Genomic DNA, 7,140 nt, shown 5'->3' with positions numbered 1-7,140 from the left:
CGGAAATTATAAGCAGAAACATATCTAAATCAGGAAAAAGAAAAATCCTCTACCCCTGTCGTAAAAACGTCCCGCCATCTCTGACTGTAGCCTACAGCGCATTTTCTATATTAGCAGGTTCGGGTCGGGCGCAGGCCTCAGTTTTTCACTTTTCCACACATATAGACGGACAGTTGCGGATTGGTTATTAGCAATTGTGGGCGGGATTCCGGGATGAACTCCCAGCTGACCCGCGGCACGACGGACACCCTCTTGTTGTCGGCCTTGCGACATGTTGGCATTGAGGAATATTCGACGCAGGCAACTTGAGATGTCCTCACTTTTCTGCCCTTATTATGATGCCAACGGACTCAAAAGATATGAAGGCAAATACCTTCAGCATCTCCTCTCTCTTATTGCTACAAGCCACGACATGCTAGAGTTTAGTGGTAGTAGGCAAGTAAAAGAGCTCTCGGAAACAAACAATTATGTCATCTAGACAAGGAAAATATCACAGATAGAGTTCAATAGCACAGTGTGTCAATGTTAGCTTATGCAGTGTATACACATGTATAGTAAGTGGTGGATTGAGTATGAGCAAGTGTGTTTATAGACACACGATTCAAGAGAGAGAGATTAAGGGGGAGAGAGGGACAGAGGGCAGGGGTGGAGGGAGGGAGAGAGAGGGAGAGAGACAGAGAAAAGAGCGTGGTCATTAGACACTGAAAGAGAGGGGGTGAGAGAAAGAGAGAGAGGAAAGGGTGAGAGATCATTAAAAAAAACTGAGAAACAGAGGGTAGGAAGACACTGAAAGAGAACGAGAGAGAAAGAGAGATTGAAAGAGAGAGAGAGATCATTAGACACTGAAAGAGAGAGGGAGGAGAGAGAGAGAGAGGACTCAGTGTAACCTAACCCATTGAGGCTCCAGGTGCAGAGGGTTGATCAGTGCGTTTGGGCTGGCATTTCCCCCCTCTACTACCCCCCCTCCCCCGTCCCGGCTTTACAGCGCTGTCCCAAATGGCACCCTATTCGTTATATAGCGCACTACTTTTGACCAGGGCCCATAGGGCTCTGGTCAAAAATAGTGCACTGTGTAGGGAATCGGTTGCCATTTGGGATGCTCCCTACTCTTCTACCCCGCTCCCCCCCCCCCTATCCTGGGCATACTGAGAGCCTGTCTTTGTATAGCTGCCAGGAGTGCTACCACAGAGTGCCAGCAAACACACATACAAACGAGCATTGCACGCACACACACACACACACACAAAGAGACACAGACACACAAGTGCAGCGCATGCATGTGAGCGACACACACACACACACACACTCGTCCTCGAGCCACTCCTTACCTAACAGCTTTCGCAGTCTCGCCTCAGAATTAGACGTTCATCCGTGTTTGCCAAACGTCAAACGTCGAAGTTGTTCTGCTGCTAACACCCTGTACCTCTCCCAACCCTTTACCCTGCTCGTCATCCCAGTAACGCTCCTTCTCATCCCTTATTTTCCTCACCCCTCTTCCTCACTCTTCAGTGTATGGAGGTTGAGTAAGGTAGCCTATACTGTACTCCTCAGTGTATGGAGGTTGGGTAAGGTAGCCTATACTGTACAATGCTGAGGGGGTGTTTGTCTGTGACTTGGATCAGACTTCAGAGTCGGAGTGCCAAACTAACAGAGGAGAACTTATCCCTCTCTCACTTTTTTTTCTTCACTCTCTTTCTTTCTTGTTCACTCACTGCCTCTCATTTTCTCGTTCTCTGTTTCAGTGGAGCTCCTTGATGATGCCGCTGGCTCGCTCCACATGCCCCCCCTCATACATCACACACGGACGCACACACACACGCACACACACACACACACACACACACACACACACACACACACACACACACACACACACACACACACACACACACACACACACACACACACACACACACACACACACACACACACACACACACACACGCAGTTGTCCCGTGGGGTTGCTGTAACTGTGCCAGACCCACTGCTGTTCCACCTGGATCCCTCTCCAGGGAGTACTCATCCTCCTTTCTCCTCACTCCATACCTCCTTCCACCCTTCTCTCTCTATCTTGCTCACTCTCTATTGCCTCTCTCTCTTTCCATCTCTTGCTGTATCTCCCTCACCTTCTCCTTCCATCCTTTCTCTCCCTCCTCCCTTCATCCTCTATCTCCCCAGTCCCCACTCTTCATCCTCCCTTACCCTCCTCCTCCTCCCTTACCCTCCTCCTCCTCCTCCCTTTCCCTCCTCCTCCTCCCATTCACACCTCCTCCCTTTCCCTCCTCCTCCCTTTCACTCCTCCTCCCTTTTTACTCACATTATTCTCAAAGCAGGTGTTTAAATATAATCCGCCCATTACCCCTCCATTACTGGTCGTGTTATTTCAACCCTAACAGCGTCATGACTGGCACCCTATTCCCCAAAGGCTCTGGTCAAAAGTAGTGCACTATTTAGGACACATCCAGTCTTATTTCAACCCAAACCTACCAGGGGTTGGCCACTCATAAAAACACACCAGGACCCCCTTCTTAACCTCTAACCTATGACCCCATACAGCTGGTTGAATGTCTACAGCTTCATTTTGACCATATGTCTGCGTTGAACCCTAGCTTCCATGACATGTAAGGGATTACAAAAACCGGTAACTGTAATCTGTTACATTACCAGCAAAAATATTGTAATCAGATTACAGATACTTCTGAAAAACTAGAGGATTACTTCGAGGATTACTTTTAAATACAGAAAGAATGTTTGCTGATTTTTTTTTTTTTTACCCTTCTCTGTTTTCTCAATGACATTCAAATCAGCTTTGAAAAAAGGCACAAGTTTAAGTTTGTTCCACCAGAGTGAGTCTGACCATGTCACGATCGTCATAATAAGCGGACCAAGGCGCAGCGGGATATGAAGACATCTTCTTTTATTAAAGATGACGAAACGAACACTTTTACAAAACAACCGTGAAGCTACAAACGTAAGTGCATACACAAGCTACAAACGTTCAACATAGACAATTACCCACAAACACCTAAAGCCTATGGCTGCCTTAAATATGGCTCCCAATCAGAGACAACAATAAACAGCTGTCTCTGATTGAGAACCAAATCAGGCAACCATAGACTTTCCTAAACACCTACACTGAACACAACCCCATACATACTAAAAAACCCTTAAACAATACACACACCCTAAACTAGACAAAACACACAAACATCCCCCATGTCACACCCTGACCTAACTAAACTAATAAAGAAAATCAATATAACAGAGGCCAGGGTGTGACAGACCACAAGTCAGAGACCACTATGATGACACGCCAAACGGTAAAAGAGCAAGAATAGTCTTTTGTAGGCTACAGTCCAAGCTATGTCTTCCAATAGTGCGACTGCTGTCGGCATCCAAAGATTATCCAACTTGAATAAACGCTTTGAGGTAAGGATGACAGCAGTAGTGTAGTCTACGGCGATACGGATATAATTTATTATTGATATCTACATAGCGCATTGATGGACACTGCTGCTCACTCATTTAGCTATTTGCTCCTTATGGATTTTGGTTGCTGTGGATGGCTGTCCACAAATCTAAATGTGTATTTGAACCCAATAATGGTTGAATTCAAGATGTTTAAGCTGCCTATCAATCATTGTTTTTGAACCAGTGGACAGCCAGTGAAAAATGGGCTCCTGCAACAGCACCATATTACAGATCCCAGCCTATGGAATAAAACTTTTATTGCTCAATCTAATTCACGCTGATAAAATAAATAAATCCATAGGCCTAATGAACACACGCTCAAACTCACACACTTTTGATAGACTTAAAGGGGCAATCTGTAGTTGCTACATCCATTTTTGGACTTATAAAAAAAAAAGATATATATTTATATATATATACAGTTGAAGTCGGAATTTTCTATACACTTTAGCCAAATACATTTAAACTCAGTTTTTCAAAACTCCTGACATTTAATCATTGTAGAAAATTCCCTGTCTTAGGTCAGTTAGGATCACCACTTTATTTTAAGAATATGAAATGTCAGAATAATAGTAGAGAGAATTATTTATTTCCGCTTTTACATTCCAGTGGGTCAGAAGTTTACATACACTCAATTAGTATTTGGTAGCATTGCCTTTAAATTGTTTAACTTGGGTCAAACGTTTTGGGTAGCCTTCCACAAGCTTCCCTCAATAAGTTGGGTGAATTTTGGCCCATTCCTCCTGACAGAGCTGATGTAACTGAGTCAGCTTTGTAGGTCTCCCTGCTCGTACACGCTTTTTCAGTTCTGCCCACAAATTTTCTATGGAATTGAGGTCAGGGCTTTGTGATGGCCACTCCAATACCTTGACTTTGTTGTCCTTAAGCCATTTTGCCACAACTTTGGAAGTATGCTTGGGGTCATTGTCCATTTGGAAGACCCATTTGCGACCAAGCTTTAACTTCCTGACTGATGTCTTGAGACGTTGCTTTAAAATATCCACATAATTTTCCTGCCTCATGATGCCATCTATTTTGTGAAGTGCACCAGTCCCTCCTGCAGCAAAGCACCCCCACAACATGATGCTGCCACCCCCGTGCTTCACGGTTGGAATGGTGTTCTTTGGCTTGCAAGCCTCCCCCTTTTTCCTCCAAACATAACGATGGTCATTATGGCCATTTTTCTTTCATCAGACCAGAATGACATTTCTCCATGTGCAGTTGCAAACCGTAGTCTGGCTTTTTTATGGCGGTTTTGGAGCAGTAGCTTCTTCCTTGCTGAGCGGCCTTTCAGGTTATGTCGATATGGGACTCGTTTAACTGTGGATATAGATACTTTTGTACCTGTTTCCTCCAGCATCTTCTCAAGGTCCTTTGCTGTTGTTCTGGGATTGATTTGCACTTTTCGCACCAAAGTACGTTCATCTCTAGGAGATAGAACGCGTCTCCTTCCTGAGCGGTATGACGGCTGCGTAGTCCCATGGTGTTTATACTTGCGTATTATTGTTTGTACAGATGAACATGGTAGCTTCAGGCATTTGGAAATTGCTCCCAAGGATGAACCAGACTTGTGGAGGTCTACAATTTTTTTTCTGAGGTTTTGGCTGATTTCTTTTGATTTTCCCATGATGTCAAGCAAAGAGGCACTGAGTTTGAAGGTAGGCCTTGAAATACATCCACAGGTACACCTCCAATTGACTCAAACGATGTCAATTAGCCTATCCGAAGCTTCTAAAGCTATGATATCATTTTCTGGAATTTTCCAAGCTGTTGAAAGGCACAGTCAACTTAGTGTATGTAAACTTCTGACCCACTGGAATTGTGATACAGTGAATTATAAGTGAAATAATCTGTCTGTAGACAATTGTTGGAAAAATTACTTGTGTCATGCACAAAGTAGATGTCCTAACCGACTTGCAAAAACTATAGTTTGTTAACAAGAAATTTGTGGAGTGGTTGAAAAACTAGTTTTAATGACTCCAACCTAAGTGTATGTAAACTTCCGACATCAACTGTGTATATATATATATACAGTACCAGTCAAAAGTTTGGACACACCTACTCATTCCAGGACTTTTATTTATTTTTTACTATTTTCTACATTGTAGAATAACAGTGAAGACATCAAAACGATTAAATGACACATATGGACTCATGTAGTAACTAAAAAAGTGTTAAACAAATCGAAATATATTGTATATTTGAGATTATTCAAAGTATCCACCCTTTGCCTTGATAACAGCTTTGCACAATCTTGGCATTCTCTCAACCAGCTTCATGAGGTAGTCACCTGGAGTGCATTTCAATTAACAGGTGTGCCTTGTTAAAAGTTAATTTGTGGAATTTCTTTCCTTCTTAATGCGTTTGAGCCAATCAGTTGACAAGGTAGGGGTGGTACACAGAAGATAGCCCTATTTGGTAAAATACCAAGTCCATATTATGGCAAGAACAGCTCAAATAAGAAAAGCGAAACGACAGTCCATCATTACTTTAAGTCATGAAGATCAGTCAATCCGGAACATTTCAAGAACTTTGAAAGTGCAGTCGCAAAACCATCAAGCGCTATGATGAAACTAGCTCTCATGAGGACCGCCACAGGAAAGGAAGACCCAGAGTTACCTCTGCTGCAGAGGATAAGTTCATTAGAGTTACCAGCCTCAAAAATTGCTGCCCAAATAAATGCTTCACATAGTTCAAGTAACAGACACATTTCAACATCAACTGTTCAGAGGAGACTGCGTAAATCAGGCATTCATGGTTGAATTGCTGCAAAGAAACCACTACTAAAGGACACCAATAATAAGAAGAGACTTGCTTGGGCAAGAAACACAAGCAATGGACATTAGACCGGTGGAAATCTGTCCTTTAGTATGGTCTGATGGGTCCAAATTTGAGATGTTTGGTTTCAACCGCCATTATCTTTGTGAGACGTAGAGTAGGTGAACGGATGATCTCCGCATGTGTGGTTCCCACTGGGAAGCATGAAGGAGGAGGTGTGATGGCATGGGGTTGCTTTGCTGGTGACACTGATTTATTTAGAATTCAAGGCACACCAACATGGCTACCACAGCATTCTACAGCGATACACTATCCCATCTGTTTTGCGTTTAGTTTGACTATCATTTGTATAGCCTCATAATATGGTTAAAACAATAATGTTGATATCATGGATGATCAGTCCTTGCATCCATAGCTCTGTCTATTAATCTGAGAGTGGTTACATTTCTCCAGGCCCATCCCTCAGCTTTTTACCAAAACCATTTTGTTGTTGTTTCATCTGTGGATTTGCTGCATATTCTCAAGATATGAAAGTGTCACCAACAAGAAGGTGAACAATAGGCCTATAGCAAATGCAGCATATGGAATTCATTTTTCACATGTAAATAGCACTTTTCAGTAGTGCTCAAAGCATGCCATTCCATGAGCGCAGCATTTATTGTTCATGATCCCATGACAACAAAATCATAAACAATGGAGTAGGGCTGGCTAATAAGTTCTTCGTTTTGAGGTTATGCTCAGGTAAAACAATTTGACTAATCTATACTTCCATATTTCAAAGTCCTATTCTTGAAGATCAAGAGGTATAACATTTATTGGAATGACTGGAATTCTGATAGACTTTGGTTTTTAAATGTAAAGATAATTTAATCATATTATTATCTGTAGTAG

This window comes from Salvelinus namaycush, chromosome 6 (assembly GCF_016432855.1).
Source record: "Salvelinus namaycush isolate Seneca chromosome 6, SaNama_1.0, whole genome shotgun sequence".
NCBI lineage: Eukaryota > Metazoa > Chordata > Actinopteri > Salmoniformes > Salmonidae > Salvelinus > Salvelinus namaycush.
This window is presented reverse-complemented; position numbering follows the sequence as displayed.